Source organism: Anoplopoma fimbria, chromosome 1, assembly GCF_027596085.1.
Source record: "Anoplopoma fimbria isolate UVic2021 breed Golden Eagle Sablefish chromosome 1, Afim_UVic_2022, whole genome shotgun sequence".
Lineage (NCBI taxonomy): Eukaryota > Metazoa > Chordata > Actinopteri > Perciformes > Anoplopomatidae > Anoplopoma > Anoplopoma fimbria.
In genome coordinates, this window is record NC_072449.1 from 8,458,344 (window position 1) to 8,477,353 (window position 19,010).

At 41.0% G+C, this 19,010-nt stretch overlaps 2 protein-coding genes across 7 annotated transcripts in view; both read right to left on the bottom strand.

The window, feature by feature from the left end:
- The window catches only part of dscamb (Down syndrome cell adhesion molecule b), a 96,546-nt gene that overhangs the window by 63,985 nt on the left and 13,551 nt on the right, over window positions 1–19,010 (bottom strand). The window lies entirely within an intron of this gene.
- The window catches only part of tubd1 (tubulin, delta 1), a 146,730-nt gene that overhangs the window by 407 nt on the left and 127,313 nt on the right, over window positions 1–19,010 (bottom strand). The gene's annotated exons all lie outside the window — the stretch shown is intronic.

The following is a 19,010-nucleotide window of genomic DNA, read 5'->3' on the forward strand; positions in this document are numbered from 1 at the left end:
ACATCAGAGGGGCAGCAGAAAGCAAAAATACTCAGACACATACACACATTTATCTTCAGCATTTAGCAGTGTTTATAGAGATGTAGGCCTGGTAACCTTAATATAATAATAATAATATGAAGAGAGTTTTGGTCTTTGGTGTAAGTTGCATGATTCTATTTCCCTGCATGTATTATATAGCAGTACAGAACATCCATATGCTGAAGAAAACCATGTTATTATCACCAATATTATTAAAATCATTCTAAACAGCTACTGAATGGACCTTATATTTGTCAACGGTTGTTTCCAGGCTCAAAGAGAAACTTTCAATCCCAACATTTGAAGCCAACATTGGATGAGAGGCCCTTAAAGCCCAGATAGGATCATCAGCTCTACCTGCTGAGGAAGATTGTGTGATTCAATTGAAAGCTCCAGAAAAGCTACTAATGGACTTTGTGGTGAAATTGTTTTAGTAAACTACTGCTTTCAATCTCAAATACACATATGGTATCATACTAGAATGTTGTCTATGTGTTAAAATGTATTAAAGATATGATGCCCTCAACACTAGGAGTAACATGAAAAGGTGGCCAGCTAGCGGAGTTATAAATAAAGGTATAACTTTAAATCTTCTGTAACAAAACGTCCATGACTGAAATTCCATTTCATAACATTTAAAGGTTATAAGTATTCATAGATTATCATCGTCAGGGTTTCTTTGATGAGTTTTGATCTCTGCTAGTCTGCTCTTTATCTCTGATGAACATTCCCGTCATTCTCCCTCTCTCATGTTTCTCCCCCTCTCTTCCTCAATCCAAATAACTCACATCTGTTTCTCCGCTGTACTGCTTTCCCCCCAACTTTGCTTTGCCCAAATCCCCTTTGTTTCACTCTCTTCATCCATCTCCTTCTCTGTCCCCATTTCTATTTATTTCTCCGTCTCTCACTCTTTTCTTCTCCCTCTCGCCTCCCCCCTCTGAGGGCAGACCGAGGGAGTAATCCAGCCTCCTAGACAGCTGCACATCACCAGCTGTCTGAAGGAAGCAGCACACTCTCTCTCTCTCTCTCTCTCTCTCTCTCTCTCTCTCTCTCTCCTCTTCCTCTGTCTGACTGCCTTCCTCCTTCCTTGTCTTCCCTCCCTCAGCCTCTCCTGGCTAATCTGAATACACAGAGTGGGTGCAGCCAGATGCAGCCCGCCACTGGTGTCGGATTGTGACACAAATTACCTCTATTTGATGGTTAATGGAGCCATTTAGTGTCAACCAATGCTCCACTGTAACACCAGAAGAAAGGGATTTTACTTCAGTTCAAACTGTACTCCCATAGAAAGACTAGATACAATTTCATATACAGGATTGTGGTGATCTTGGTATTCCTTAATGCATTGATATCATTGATTAGAAGGCAAAAAATAAAGAAAACAACTGCATATGTTTGTGATAAACATCAAGTTTGTTATATATGTGTATTTTGTCTTCCCAGATATACATATTAATGTATTGGGGTTGAAGTAAATTCCATAATCTTGCCGGAAGTTTGTGTTTTTCATTCTCAATGCGAGTATAATTTCTTGATTTTATCTTAATATTTATATCTTGCTTAGTCAAAATGTGTATTTCTTGTACAAAGTTCATCCTTGTATTGTGTAATGCACTTTGTAAATACTGTTTAGGATTTTTTGTAAATGATGAATATGATAATGATGATTTGGATTTTTACCGTTAGAATCTTTATGTCCTTCACTGTTTTTATGATTGTTATATTAGTTGTTGTCATGTCTCAGATTAAAAAAAATAAAAAAGATGGGTAGAACCAGTTTTTCCCTCCACTACATCTGTGGTGCTGCAGTATGTGTGGTTCACAGAAACACTGCTGACCCCCCTGAGGTGTTTCTGTATAGCTGGCCTCATAATGCATTATTTAATGTTGGGGATCATCCAGGTTATCAGTGAACAATGGCCAGTTGTTTCACCGTGTGGGATTATAGAGGACCACATGTCCACTCAAAAAAGCAGCCTCTACAAATTAATAAGGAATAAATGAAAAACCTCCCTGTAATGCAAAGCATGTGCAGCAGATTAAGGTCCTATACATGATGTGTACATTTATAAATCCTTTACTTTGCTTTAGTCCCTTGTAAGGACGGTGAATTAAAATGTAATCCAGAATAATTACTGCAAAGAAGCTACCTTGGTCCCTCCTAATATTTGGATTTGTTCAGATTTGAATTCTTCATATTTTCTGTTTTTTTTCTTGTATATGTTTCAGTTTTCTTTGCACAATGAGCCAAAGCCAAAAGCACATGTGATGTAAGTTACAGAGCCTTATATAAAATGTAATCAGTGTCAATGATTACTTAAAGAAACAATTAAAAGTATCATCCTTTGCACACTCTGCTCTTGTTGTGAGACACGATTGCCAGGAGCGATCCTCATGAAAAACAGTTTTACCCAAATCCACTTTTTTCCTCTCACAGCCGTCATCCAAGGCTGTGTGTGCTCCCTGCTGGTTTCACATGGTTTATGCATTTCTCATGTGTGTGGATGGAGGACAGAGGAGTAGAGGGAGTAAGGGCAAGGGCTCATGAGGAAGAAAGAAGAATTTTAATGACGGAGTGGACGGGACTGGTAAGAGAAATCCACACGCCACAAGGTCACAGTTTGCGTTCGTCAAGGAATAATTAATTAAAGACTGCATTCCGGGATGGTGAACACGACGCAAAGGTCACGTTGCACTGGTGTGCTCCTGCCTTAACTTCACACTTTGGGCTAAAAAAGTTCTGTGACAGATTCAGGACTTTGTTTGAGTTCCATTGCCAACAGGAAAACTAGATAAAAGGTGACTTTCAGAATTAAAGGAAGTCCAGTTCTAAGAGAAAAACTGCTTTTTATCTATAATGATGTCCCATGAAAGAAGTGTAAAATCATATATCCTAAATACACAATAGGTAAGCATTTTGACTTAATTATACAACCTCATAATAATGTTTGTATGATAAAATTGAATGTGTTTTTAATAATACTGTATCAAATACTGACCTGAATTTGTGTGTTGCGATGATGCTAGTAGGATAAAAAAAACTGTAATTCACTTGTATCTAAAGCTACACTGATAAATATTTCTACATGAACAATAAATCAAATTAAAAAAATATATATTTATATATATATATACAAACCCACAACACTTTCGTGCTTTTTAGCTCACTGTTTTGTCATAACGGCCCACCAAACAACTGTTTTTATTCTCTCATCATTGTTTCTAGATGCATCAGATGCATATTGGACCTACATTCCCCAGGTGGCCAAAAATATGACTGTAAAAAATGAATGATTATGTTGCTCTGTTGTATCTGTGGTGTGTAAATAAACACAACAAACACAAAAACTTTGTAAGGTTTCAAACTTGTTGTGCTGCCTCCAAGTGTCCAAAAACTATTTACCCAAGTTGAAGCTATAAATGACTTATTAATATTTAGCTGCTGTGCTTGTTTATCAAATGTGGTTAAACCGTAAATAACTGCTGATTTAATCTCTTAGAACATATTGATTGGTAGCATGACCGCGCTGTGGACTTGGTATCTCTTTCTTTTGATAGTCCAGTTTTTATACCTGTAGGATGTGGTTAACACTTAACCTCAAACTACTTCTAACAAAGAGACCAACTTCAGATAAAAACAACATTTGTATGGTCCTTTTTCAATATTATGAGAATAGCATGAAAAATCAGTTTATCTATAGCATTAGATAATTGAGATAAATAATTGCTTTTGCCTTTAAAATCGAGCTGCTTTCCCTTGTCTTTTTCTCTCTCTCTCTCTCTGTCTCTCCTTCTCTTTCTCTCTCTCTCTTTCTCTCTCTCTCCCTCTCTCTCTCTCTCTCACGCACACACACAGGGGAGATTAGTCACCTCTCACTGGGAACTTAAACAGACAGTCAACCACTTAACCAGTCTAATTGGGGTGATTTCCAGTGTAAGATTTCATTTAGCAACTGATGACAAGCCTCACGTGACTCCTCCAAACAGAAATAAAGAGATGGAGACATTGTTGCCACAGAGACCGAGAATGAGACACTCCAGGATTTGCATAGGGCTTAATTTGATCTACTTGAGATTGCAACTTCCTTCCACTTGATGTAATTAAACCGAGAGATGTGACTAATTAAGTTGACGGTGAGAAACGAGAGCACGGCAAAGGGAGCTGATGAAACGGTGGAGGCAGATGATAGTAAATATTGACAAGAGAAGTTGATTGGGAGCGAACGGTATCACTGGGTGAGGACTGTAGCGGCTGGAGCGATGTCAGGGCATTCATCATTCATCACGGAGATGATGATGTGAATGAGTGTGTTGTACGTGTGTGTTTGCTGTCTGTTTGTGTATTTCAGTGTGCATGTGTGAGTTACACTGTCGCTGTGGAGGTGAAGAGGTCTAAATTCAGACAATACAACCATTTTTCTGTAACATTAGAATGTAAGATGTATGATGAATGTTAGATAAAATGAATGTAAGTTATTATTATTACTATCATCATTATTATTATTATTAGTAGTAGTATTATTATATTATTATTATTATTATTATTATTATTATTAGTATTAGTATTAGTATTATTATTATTATTATTATGCGTAGGTGTGAACTGTGTCCTGCCAGAATATGAACTGCTCCATCAAAGAGGCATGGTTTGTTTTAAACACTATGACTTCTGAATAAACTGTGTTACCGAGCTAACTAAGGGCAGAGGGTGTCGTATGTTCAACAGATTGTCTAGCTCCTTGAGGCAAATTTGTTATTTGCATTTTTTGTCTACTTGACTTGACTTAAATACTCACTGTGTGACCAAGGTCCTAGCAACACCTATTTACCACCCCAACAGGTGCAACAAAGGTAACTGTGTGGAAGAGAAACACCACAGTCTGCACACGCCCACAAAGACATGGGAAGAGTTAAAATCAGACAATATAAGTGAACACACCTTTAGGGCCTTTAGATGCTAAAGTAAGGCCCTTGAATATTGTTCAGGATAAATGTGAGTTCATCTGACTGGTTTATAAACTCTACATAAGCGTGTGAACGGGCTTCAATTGAACCCAGGCTAATCGGCAATAACAACCCATAAAACACTCCAGTGCAGAGTCAACTCTCAATCATTAAAAACTTATATTCACATACACACAAACGTCTACATGACAAGACTATGCAGATACTGCATGCATGCTTATACGCCATGTATCTGTTCTCACACAGTGAACGCATCCCACCGAGAGCCTCTTAACCTGTTGCACACACTCATATTCATATCCAAGAGGCCTGCCCATTAACATTTGGCAGCTGTGTTTTCCCAGATGAAATACTCAGGTCTGAACCACTAAAGGTCTCCTGAAATGTTGAGGTGTATACTGTAATTGCCAATCTGTGCCGAGCCCAGAGGTCTCGTTCACTTCATTTAGGCCTTTTATGGTGCCGCAGCAGACGGAGAGGCTTTAAAAGTACATAAAGGAACAGATGTTAACATCATAGTACCGGCCTGCTCTGCCTTGTTCTCTCTTTCTCTTCATATCTACATGTTGTATCTATTTGTTTCTTAAACCTAATGCGAGGAAGTCCTATCATAGTATCATGATAATAAAACTCAGTTTCACTTTAATACGGCTTCCATCAACTAAATGCACACTTCCAGTCTTATGACATAAACGAACATTAGATATAATCACTGAATGTGATTTATTTGGTTTAAATGGAGCCACTCAGCAGAGCAGAGCAGGCAGCACCCGCACACACTTTTACCTTTAATTGAATTTTAATCTGTGTTTGCGGTCACAAATCATGCAGTGCAGGGTAATTATCTATTAACGATAATGTTATTGGATTTATATGGAAATGCCCAGGCAGCAAACTGAACTTGTGGCATGGTCATCAACACGCACACAGTGTAATTGGCGGATGTTGCAGACAGGGCAGATGCTTTTTTTTTTTTTCTTTCTGGAAGGATCCTGTCCAGACAACAGAGCTGGTTTCTGATGTGCAAAGAGCAGATGGAAGACAATGGCAATTTTGCCTCCATGCTGCCTATCTTTCCTGTGATATATATCTCTGCTTTTCTCTGTGTCTGCATCCCTCTTCCACCCCCTTGCTACTCTCTCTCTCTCTCTCTCTCGCTCTCTGTCCTCCAGTGGTCTCATTAGGGCGGGACTGTGAAGGGAAGGTGAGATGGTTACTGTGACAACAGCAGTGAATGACGGGCAGAGTGGCAGAGCAGTGTATGATTGTGTGCAGATGTGCATTTGTGTGATTGCAAGACTTCATCCAACAGTATTCATTATTGTGTGTGTATTGCACAGGATATGTCCCTGAAGGTGGCTATTTTATACAGCTTTTCAAAGCACAATAAGGTCCTAGAAGTCGGCGACAACTCGGTAGTGAATACCACTTATTTTGTCTAAAGAAATACAGTGAAGCAATTGAGTTCAGTTCATGTATGTTTACAGAGGAGGAGAGAGAGAAAAAAAAACGTAAAGACACAACAGCGCAGACCAGGATGGCGCAGTATGGAGCACCGCTGCAAAACAAGACACCAAAACATCATTGCATAATTGAGAAGGCCATCCATTAAAGTCTTTATCTATTTCAGGGGGAATTAGGCACACAGAATCTGCTCACTGCTCCACAGTGCCAGGAAATGATGGGCAGCACTGAGGGGCAGAGCTAAGATTAGACCGGAGTGATTGACAGGTTCACAGAGCCAACTGGAAGCCTGCCATTCCTCCCTTAAGATAGTCTCCTTACAGTAATGAAGCAGAGTGAGCCAGCTCTACATGAGGGCATAAGCAGCCAAGGAGATAATGAGGAAGTTGAGGACAGTCTGTGCAATCCTTCCTCTCTGTCTGTCTCAGGGGTAGAAACAAAAAGAGAAAATGTCACCGCAGCCTTGAGACTGTGACGTCGACCTCTGACCTCCACTGAGTCTCTTCACTAGTGAAAACACACACAGGAAACCAAAGAAAGACAGTTGACGCCATCTTAGGAGGCCTGTGAGGAGTCGAGGTGACGGAGTAAACAGAGCTGTGGGGAGTCTGTAGTGTGGATGCTGCCTCCTGTGGTGTGGATGACCTTTCCAACGCTACGCAGCTCTGCAAGACTCTGATAAGGCCAGCTGGGAGGTGACAAAATGTCCTTGTGGTGGACACAATTTCCACACCGGAGACACACATAGGGGTAAAACACACACAGGGGACAACCAGCTGGCCTAGAAATATAATTTGACTGAGGTCAGCGGTTCAATTTCCGTTTCAAACAGCAGGGCGTATACCAGGTCAGACATGGCAGCTGGAAGGTAGCTGGCACTAAATCTATGATGCGCTGCAACAACATTGAGGCATTTTGTAGAAAGACACTGAGCCATTAACACTCACAATGCACCGTTGATGACATGTATGTTAGATTTGTGTGAAAAAGTAATCTTCTGCTTCAAATGCAGGTTCGTGATTGGTACCCCGACAAGAAATAAATGATATGTGGATGTACAGTAAGTCTGGGTATATGAAAACTGATCTCAGCAATGAAAAATAAATGATGTTACTGAAAGAACAAGATGAAAAATATGAGAATCTGGATGTGATAAGATAGCCCCAAGGGAAAGCCAAAAAGCATTTGGAGGACTTTGATTAAAAAAAATGTCCTTTTCAACATTAATTAGCTTCAGAGAATTCAACAAGAGTCGGAGAGTGAGAGGAGGAACGTTGAAAATGAAAGATGAAAGGAAAAGATGAGAAGGCCAGCGTGCCGACATTAAACGGAGCAGAATATGTAAAAGCACAGCTTGTGTGACACACTGACACGCTACGCTTCCTTTTAAGCTCCCTGTTCTGGCTCAAATACCTTCTGTGAACCAACCTGCACCTACAAACATGTAGCATACGCATATGTGTATAGCACACACACACATTCACACACACATACACGCACACACACAGCAGTGACCCTGTCTTTGGACTATCTAAAGCACAGAGGTGGTAACAGGATCAGACTGAATGAATGTGTTCTGGCCACATATGTTGACAGGCTCACCAATACTAACAGAGCTGGGTCCAATCCAAATGATCAGACATTAACACACACACACACACACACACACACACACACACACACACACACACACACACACACACACACACACACACACACACACACACACGCAGACGAACACTCACGCACACACACAAACATGCCCAAATTGAACCAGTAGTAATCTGATTATGTAGCAGCTGTCACAGATGGCTTTCATTGCCTTGGTCACTACACACACACACACACACACACACACACACACACACACACACACACACACACACACACACACACACACACACACACACACACACACACACACACACACACACACAATGTTACATGTCACAGAGATGCATACACTCACTCACACAAGCATATGTCCAAACACAAACTGTTCATTCACAAACACAAATACTTCAGCAAGTTATAGGCAATTTTTCTGCATTCTGAAGACATGTCAGACTATATTGGAATATTTAGAGTTATAGCATTTTTGAACTTCTGGTTTCTTATCTCAAAGTCAATGGGTTTTTGAGTGGGTTGTGGTTAGATGCCTGAAATAAGGTATTTGGTTAACACAAGTATATAATAATGTAAAATACATAAGTAGATACCCCTCAACGGAATTTTAAAGCTTAAACGTGTCTTAAAATACGCAGTTGCTAAAAGGGGCTGAATGAGACTGCAAAAAGTCATAAGGCTGTCTTGTCAGCCTTTACCTAATAAAAGCTCTTATCGCTTATTGATTTCATCCATTTCAGTCATGAGGGACAGATGTAGATAAAGGAGAGACGAGGATAAGGAAAAAAAATTATCCGAAGCCTGGATGTGAGTAAGAAATTGAACGTGTAAATCACACAGCAGCTCAATATCAGCAACTTGTTTTGAATCCTTTCTACACCGATTGCACATTAAAGACAAATGCAACAAGATAGATAGGACTTTGTTAATACAGACTGGATGGTTGGTCTCCTCCATTTAAATAAGCAAACACACACATACATACATACATACAGCCACGGGTCTATTTCTTCCCAGGCTCTTTCCTTATCTCTTCATTTCATCCCATTTATTTTCATATCAGAGCTAATGGGAAAAAATGGAAATGCGCCTGTCAGTCAAACAGCCCCCGTCTGCATATATCAGTAGCGGGGCTTTCCTTTCCACTCTGACGAAAACGTGTCCCGTGACGGATGAGTCAGAGCGACCGTCAGTTGGTCAGTCGGCAGACAGCAAGTCAATCAGTCAGTCAGCAGAGAGTCTGGAATTTAGTGGGTCAGTCAGTTAATTAGTGAGTCAGTGAACCAGCAATGTGGCTGGGTTAGTTAGTAATCCAGCCAGCCAGCCAGTCGGTAAGTCTCCACTTAAGTCAGTCATTTAGATGGCGAGCCAGACAGTCAATTAGAGTCAATATGTTAATCAGTGACTGCTGTCAGTCAGCACGATAATGATGAACCCACAGTTCATGAAGGACAGTGACAGTCTGTCTCACACAGCCAGATGTTTCTCCATATATTGGTTTAGAATGTGACAACACTTATACAGATTCAAGATTACACTTTCAACTGGAAATAAAGCTGGAAAGGCCAACAATATTGGTTAAAAAACCCCAGCATTTACAGTAAAAAAGGAAGGAGGGAAATCGGGATTGACCCTCCATTAACACTGCAGAGACCCTCCATTAAATTAACACTGGAGGTAAAATACACTATTTCCCTAGAAAACACCTGCTAGCTAGACTAACAGAACAAGAGTTAGCAAGCAGCTGGAAACTGTTTGCTCCTGTCTAGTGTGAGTGTTTCCCGTTGCAGCGGGGTGGGGGTGGGTGGGGGGATAGAACAGACTGCATAATGCCAAGAAAAAAGAGAAGAAAAAGAGAGCGAGAGGCAATGTGAGGCCTCTCTGATCACATCCACGCTGCACATCAAAAATCAGAGGCAGAAAACGTTCACTTTCATCATCTGAGAGTCGTTTGCCGAGAGGAATTGCACTTTGTCGTTGTCTTTGACTGCGACGGGGAAATTGTGTCTGTCGTGTGTGTGTATTTGTGTTTGTGCATATGGGTGTTTATTCAATGTAGGTGTATGTGTCAGTGTTCATTTGCATGTGTGTGTGTGTGTGTGTGTGTGTGTGTGTGTATTTAAGATGACACAGGGGGTGGTCGCACTTACAAACAGAGTGGCATATGGTGCCTTGCTTTTTGGCAATCAGGAGTGACAAGTGAGCAGTGGGAACCAGCAGTGAATACAGTGTGTGTTGAGGGGTTGGGGGTAGCGATGGGAGGGCTTTGCTTAACGATCTCATCTGCGTGTGTGTGTGTGTGTGTGTGTGTGTGTGTGTGTGTGTGTGTGTGTGTGTGTGTGTGTGTGTGTGTGTGTGTGTGTGTGTGTGTGTGTGTGTGTCTACTTCCACCCTTAGGCGATACAGTACTGTTTTATGTAGATGAATGTGGAACAGGTTTCGTCGTTTAGCGGCGTTATATAAATACATTATAACAATACTGAGCAGGAGCTCAGCGCAGAGCGGTTCTGAACGCAGCGTCAACAGCTGCCTCGGGGAACGTTTTTTTTCTTTTTTTCTTCCTGCGTTCAGATTGAAAGATGAAAATGTTTCGCAGTCCCACCACCCCTCCACCTTCCACTGCCACCCTAACAAACAAAACATCCTCTTTCCTACAGGGCTAATTGCAGGCCCCAAGAGGGAGCAAGATGGGGCCCTTAGAGAAATGTCCAATTTGTTGCCTGGTGTCTTGTGGGTTAATGAACGGTTGACTAACGAGCACCCTGCTCTTCATCCAGCGGATTCACACGTCTGTCGACATTATCTGATTTAGAGGATTTAGTCCAGAGTTGTGTTTTTACCTGCGTCCTAAATGGAGATAGAGTAAAAAAAAAAAATGTCTTTGTGTCTAAATAGTTTTTTCAGGAAGATCTACATTGTGGGAAACCTTTTATTTCTTGATCACATAAATGTGGGTCAAAGGAGAATATCTCTGCCTTGCTTCTGTGGTTTCCTGTGTCAGCAGCCATGTGACACAACAACGCATGGATTTGAAGCCCTTTCTGATGACACAAGGGGCTGTGCTTCACATCCAGCCGCCCCCTCTCATCGTGGCGTTTTCAGGGCAGTTCAGTTTTCATGCTGAATGCCTGCTAACCTTCTGCCTAGGAGATAGCAAAGTCTGGTTACATCTTTGCTCTGGTCCACTGGAGGGGTGTTGCCTATAGGCCTGTGTATGACTCTTCAAGGAGACCTGTAGGTCATAAGGATTAACAAGTAGTTTTAACTAGCTAATCCTCACCACGCACAGTACTGCAATTTGGTCCTAAACATGTGCTGTAGAGTCTTACTGTAGCCAGGTAGAGTCCTTTACCTCTGCACACGCCCCTGGACGGGAGGCAGTGGCACATCTGCATTTAAAGTGACAGGCACTAAAAACAGCCATCTGTAGGAGACAAGCATCAAACACGCTGAATTTGTGAGGTATTTTCTATTGTTCTGCTAAACTCTTGGACCTCAATTGTATGAACTTCTTAAAAGAAAAAAAAAAATAGATGACCTTTAATTCAGATTAGCCTGGACTATAACCCTCCATTCAGTCCTGCAGCCTTCTGATTAATGTAGAGAGAATTATATTAGCTAGCGTTAGCAGAATGACAGCTATTGTGAATCATGATGTGCATGGCGGCCATGCTGATTGCTGCCTCACTGTACATGGCCCCGGCCTCCTGGATAATAGGAGACTATTTTTAGATCAGCAGAGAGGGGGGGGAATGGCTGAGAAGAATAGGGACGAAGTAGAGAGGGAGAAAAAGGAGGCGAGAGAGAGAGAAAGGGAGATTGCATTGACGATCGTGCAACGCTGAAGGAAAATGTTATGGGCAACCAAGCAACTAATAAGCTTGAACCTCAGCACTCTGCATAATGCGACAGCTCATTACCGCCCAATTAGGTATTACAATGCCTTGCTTACTGAGGTTTATTGATGCAAATCAACCAGGAAAAGATACCCTGGTGCCAAAAAAACAGGAGGTGAAATTGGATGAGAATTTGTCGAAAGTACAGGCTCTGTGGCAGTTCAATCAATTTACAAAGTCTCTGCGGGGGAGGTTATCCAAATTAGTATGTGATTCTGACAATATGGAGCAGATTTTTTTTTTTTTTCATCCTCTTGTTATCAAGCAGCTGAGGTTTCCTCTGATGATATTATGATGACCCTTTTTGCAGCATAAGGCCACACGCTCTGTTTCCAGTGATGTCATTAGCTACACCATCTGTCTGATATGTGGCATGCAACAGCCTCCGTTAGCTCTTCCTACATCCTCACTGCTGATCACACACATGATCATTCAGACATGTACACAGAAAACCTTTCAAGACAGATACAAATCATCACACACACACACACACACACACACACACACACACACACACACACACACACACACACACACACACACACACACACACACAGACACACACACGCACACACACACTCAAATGCATGGGGGGGCCTAATGTTCCCTCCTGCAGACCTGCAGACAGCCACCAGGACACTTTAATATCTTTATTTTCTTCTGGACTTCTAATTCCCTTCCTCCCATATGCTGCCTGCATGGATTATCACATGCTACTAAACTCAGTCTGGATCAGGCCTGAGGTAATTACTTTAAATACATAATACTGTGTGAGTGTGTGTGTGTGTGTGTGTGTGAGTGTGTGTGTGTGTGTGTGTGTGTGTGTGTGTGAGTGTGTGTGTGGGCTGTTGACACACCATGCTACACTTCATTGATATTTAAGTGAGAGGTTGTCTCGACAGTTGCAGATGAATATGAACAATTATACATATTGAATATACAATTGAGCTTTTTAGGTCTGTTAAAATAAGGCATTTCCTGTCTCCACAAAATTAGCAACAATATATTAAAATGTAGACTTCCCTCATGATTAGATAAACTAAAACATTTATTATGAGGTCAACTACATATATGCATAAGCACAGTTTATTTTTAATATGATTTAGCAATATTATTTTAATTGATTATTTTTTTCCAAAGTCATCAAATGTTCAAAAGCATCTCCGTCTCCTCTGAAAGGTGGTCTGACTCCTCTTTGCTACAGAGGAGAAAGTTTCCACTAATGTAACTTGCCTCAAACTTCCCATGCTAGTGAAACATAAATGTCCAGTTTAAAAAACATCACACACATAAAATGCGTCTGTGGATGTTAAACTCAAGACAATGATGAAACATAATATGCTAAATAAGACTATAGCAAAAAACACGTTAAAAGGAAGACAACAAGCACATGATGGGAAACATGGAGAATGTTTTGTTCTAATTTTGTTATTTTTCTAGTGTTTACTGACAAGCCATCACGCCAGTTTTGACAGACAGGAGGCTCATTATGGATTTACAGCTGGAAAGGAGGTTGACATGGAAAGTAGTAAAACACTGTGTTTTCCACTAATGATGCATCTGATCTACAACACAGATTTATGCATAAAAAAATTGGAAAAATTATAACTCCAGCTTCAAACAATACAAATTAAAAGGTTAATAGTCACAATCCACAACTATCTGTTCACTTATGTTTAACGTCTAAATGTATTTTAGTGGCTATTAGATCGTGCAACAACACTGTGTTCACTATCAAATAAAGCTCATACAATATGTATTTTTGAATATCTGCTGTATGGTAGATTGCTTTAATATTGCCAGCGTGTGTAGTTACCAACAACGAGGTGTTTGTAATAGCTCCTACTTAAATTAAGAGATTGTGCATCAGATTTGGTTTGTTCATGTTGCTTCCTGATGATGTGTGGCCTCAGCACCAATTGCATCTGTTTGCATTTAAATAATTCAACAGACAATTTCTGTAGTCATACATCTGGAAGTGTAATACGGTCGTTTGAAATGATAGGTCAAATTCACTCTCACAAGAGCTAACTGTGGTTTCTTTGCTACATCATTTTAAGAGAAGGAAGACAAAGCAGAGAAAAGACCAGTCTCCATTTTGTTTCACTCCCAAGGACACGGAGGAAGGCAGACACTTGCACAGAATTCTGAACTAAATGTGCCCAATTCAATGAGAGATATTCCCCATCAGTCACACACACACACACACACACCCACACCCACACCCACACACACACCCACACCCACACACACACACACACAACACACACACTGCACATAGGCAGTAATAAACACACATATTCAATATACACACAACAAAAAAAGCGCGCACACACACACTCAGCCTGGGTCGAGCTAATATTCACGCGTGTCAGGTGGAACGGTCCATTCGGGGGTGAGAACAGAGGGGTGCGAGTGTGCTCACAGGTCCGGTGTGGTTGCTTTTTAATGGTCCAGTGGTGTAGTCCGATAAAGGGCAGCCATCTATCTGCACCCACCCAGTCAACTCTGACACTGTTTCCAAGGAAACGCCACCCGCGGGAGCCGGAGAGGGAGGGTGGGACCTTGAGGGAGCGTTTTCTCCTGTGCTGTCAGAGTGCCAGGAGGAAGGAGAACAGGGATGGAGTGATAGAAGGGTGGAGGAGTGGAGGGAGAGGGGGAGGAAAGATAGAGGGGGGGATACAGAGGAGGGGTGCACCAGCCGCCACACAGGGGTTAACTTTAATCAGACATGACACACACACACCTCAGGAAAAAAGAGTGACAAATGCAACTAGAATCACACACTCGCATTGATACACTTTCACACACATATGCACAAATGTCATACGTACAGCAGACACAGTGTGTATATGTGTGTGTGTGTGTGTGTGCGTGCAGGCGTCACGGGGACCCTTTGCAAAATGTGCAGCAAATACAAAAAAATAAATGACACGTCATATTTCATTTTCAGATCCCTTTCTTTTGCTTCTCTCCGGATTATGGAAGAGACAGAAAAGCCGGTGACGCAAACGTCTGAGATAGAGATGCTTTCACAGAGCCAGGCCCGCTGCACATCATCCAGAGACCAGAGCTCACTGTCGCCTCCAATAATGTCACACATTAACATCTTTATCATTCATCATATGGGTGGTGTCGGGTATTTGTTCAGCTTGATTCATTCATATGCAGAGTATACTACTGCTGAGGCTTTAAAAAAACACACACAGAGGCAGTAAACACAACCTGACAACTTGTTGTCATGCGTTAATAGCACTGAATTTGAAAAATTATAAAAGTACTGAAAGTTGGCATCGACTCTCCAGTCAGATTCATAACCGTGTTGATTTATTCCTTGATTTAAATAAAGGCTGCTTTTGATATGTATTTAAGTTCCTGTACAGGTGTTTGTGTTCAGTCACTATTTTCTGGAACCTTGGCTTTTTTCTTAAATGAAAAAAAAAGATTTAGATGAAAAACTATTTTCAAAGTAAAGTACTGTAAAAATATGTTGTGGTATCTGTTCAGAAACTCAAGTGCTGTATTATTGTATTGTATTGTATTGTATTGTATTGTATTGTATTGTATTGTATTGTAAAGCCATCTTATTCTTAACTGACTTAAATGCCTTTAAATGCAATATGCTGGAAGATGCTGTATCTTTTCTTTAAATTTAATGAAATTCTTCTAGCAGTAGATACGTAGTATGAACTCTGTTTCTTCTCCCTATCAGAGTAGATTTGGTTGAAAAGTAATGATTAATAGGAACAATGCATTCTTTCAGTTTAGCCTCTTCTGACCACTTGCTTCAGTACATTCACTGCAATACTACAAACACCATTCTCCTGTTATTCTGATCATTATTGTAAATCCACACTACATAAAAACCAGTCAACACAGCACTAAACTACGCTGAACTACGCCGGCCCACAGACGCTAGCAACAATTAGAAGGTGTAATCTGTGCACATCTATCTGCCAGGAGGCCTGGGCACAAACGCTGAGCAGAGAGAGAGGGAGGGAGGGAGGGGGAGAGAGAGAGAGAGAGGAGGAGAAAATAACCATTATTATTAGCAGACAGGGCTGTCTGCACTGGAGGCCTGATCACCTTCTTTACAACACACACAAGCTCTGAGTTTCTGGGCTTTGTGCGATCAAAAGACACACACGCCTCCTCTTTTAACTTGTAATTTTGACTTTATACGGACAGTTAAGAGCACTGCTTTTGTTGTGCAGCCTGTCGCCGTACTGTAATTGGGAAGTTGTAAAACCGAAAGGATTTCTCATCCATCTCTATGTCCTAATGCTTGTCATCCTCCTTCTGCCCGGCTGCTGATTACAGTCTGTGTACTGTCTAACTGTGCAACACTGACTTAATGTTATTTTGCTTGAGCAGAGCCATTGCAGCGACCCAGATGTCCAATATACTATAATCTAATCTAAAATGATTCTGGCTCCGGATTGGCTAATCCAACACCACTCTTCCCTAATCTGAGGTCTAATAGACGGCATCTGGACGACATAAAAATAAAAACACGGCCCGGAGACAATCTGATTGACTTGTTCGGGAACGGTAATCTTGTCTGTACAGTAACGTTGTTCCTGTAAGCATGAATTTATCCGAATGTTTACCACTAAATAACACAGACTGTTATCTTGTCTTTGGGACAAAGCTTACAAGATCCCATCGCTCTTATGGTCTGGCATTTAGCTTTCTGATCAAATGATTTCACTAAAACTCAATAATGTGATTTTTAACACGCAGATTGAACATTTTACTTCTTTTAGATTGGATTTTTTGAAGTAAATAATTAAACAGTTAATAAATAGTTAAAACAAACTCCTCATGTGCACCTCTTCTTCTGCCAAACAGCATGAGCCTCCCTGCATTCACACCTCGGCCTAAAAAGAAATGAATAAATCCAAAGTCCATTTCTGCTGGTGTCAACGTGTTTCTTTGAGTGTGTAATGGATCAAATCATCAATAATCAATTGAATGTGGCACCTTGCAGCAGCAGCTCCCCTCATTTCTTCAGTCCACTCTTGAGGTGTGATGCGACACCTGATCCCTGTCTTTCTCGAGCTGCAGGAGACTTTTCTCAAAGAGCATAGCAACAGACCTGTCTTCCCCGTAAAAATAGGATTGGCTTCTGTGAGGCCGACTCGACGCCACAGATACAACACACACTTCACTTCATTGATTATGCGCCCGAGCCCCCCAGAGCCCGGCTTTACAAGGGATGTCTTCCCCTCTCCGCCTTGCTCGCTCCCCTCGTAGCTCCCATTTTCACCCATCTTGCTCAGATTTTGGAGCCATTTACCTCACAAACGCATCAATATTTTAGCCCTCCTGGATGCGGAGTCTTTCCCCTTTTTTTTTTTTTTTTTTTTTACATTTCTATTGTTTCCCCTGGATAATGAAATGTTAATGTTATTTGGGAGCATGAGAGACATGCTGTGAACGCAGGCCGAAGACAACCATAGAAGCCATATTGCAAAAATCAAGAAAACTAAGGCCTTCTGCTTGGGCGGATCCTCGCTTAGAACAAAAACATCAAGACTTGAGAGCTTTGATTTGGACGCACTCCAATTAAATGGACTTCTTGTTTGTGGTAACAGTAGGGACAACAGTAACAGTTACTGGCTGAGCACATTTCCCAGTAACAGGAAAAAGACTGGCGATATTGGAGATTTTTTATGGTCAACAAATCCCATCAACATACGTTCCTTTATTACGCTGAACACTAGCACTGTAGTGAGTTTTGTCTTGATCCCACATATGCAGTATATGTGGGATCTGCTGCCATAAACTCTCACTAGTGCAACAAACATGAATTATTCCAAAACTGAATCTTTTTTAATAGAAATGACTTAGCCCTTCTGAAAATGACACCATATATTTATGATTCATTTTTAAAGATTTACATCTTCATTAAGAACACATAGTCTTGGGGACACAGACAGGGTGATGAACTCAGAAGGTACAGCGACACAAACTAAAGCATTGGTAGTTGTTCTGTCTTTTCTGTTGACAGAAATTCAAATTCCCAACTTTTAAGGAATTCATTATTAAACATCTAAGCCTAATTGTTCTTCAGGACCTTTCCAATATAGCTAAAGTCTTGCAATTATAATTTGACCTTTACAGATAAATAATTACAGATAAAATGTTATATTGAGCTGTAAGGGATGTAGTGGATCTAAATTATGTTGCCATACATCACATGATGTTTCTGAAACCACGCAAATAAATGAAAAGATCGAACAAAAAAAATACAATTTAACCTTTTTTTTTTTTAAGTGAACACTTTGTGAGACTATTATATCACATAGAGCTCTGTGTATCATACAATATGGAGTCCACACACCGTAGCATGCTGGTATTTCATGCTAGCCTTCAGCACCTGTCTATTAACCGTCCGATAACACATTGAGAGAGGTATAGAACGCAGGCGCCGGGGCAGAGGAGGCTGAGCAAACAAACACACTGAGAGGTGGGAAGAGAAAGGACAGATGTATTGAAAGCCGTTGAGCGATGTGTGTTTTCTTTATTGCTCTGCGTACCGTCGACTGAGGGAGAGGGAATGAAGGATAGGCCGGCAGCAGAGAGAGAGTGAGAGAGAGAGAGAGGAGTGTTTCAGTAAGAATACAATCCTTTCATACGGGTGTTAACCAAAACAAGGCCAGACGGTATTGTACATATGGAAATGTGGCACACAAAGTATGGCCATGAGAGTACCTATAGTGCACTTCTCTGTAAAGGCTTTTCACTGAAGTTAAATTCAGTCGTTCAGCAGCACATCTCTGATTCAAAATTCGATGGTAAGAAAACATAAAAATCTAAATCAAGCCTGATATTTTTGGACTAACCGTTTTCCAACATGTTCTCATTAATGGTTTCGCACCACATCCATTTGGCCACGATTTTACAGAACTCCGATTATGGGTTATCCTGGATTATGCAAAGGACCCCGTGCACAAACACTTATCAGTTTCATTTCTTTGTCCTCCCAATGATATTCATGCCAAATCCCACAGCGTCGTATCTTTGCTCACAGCT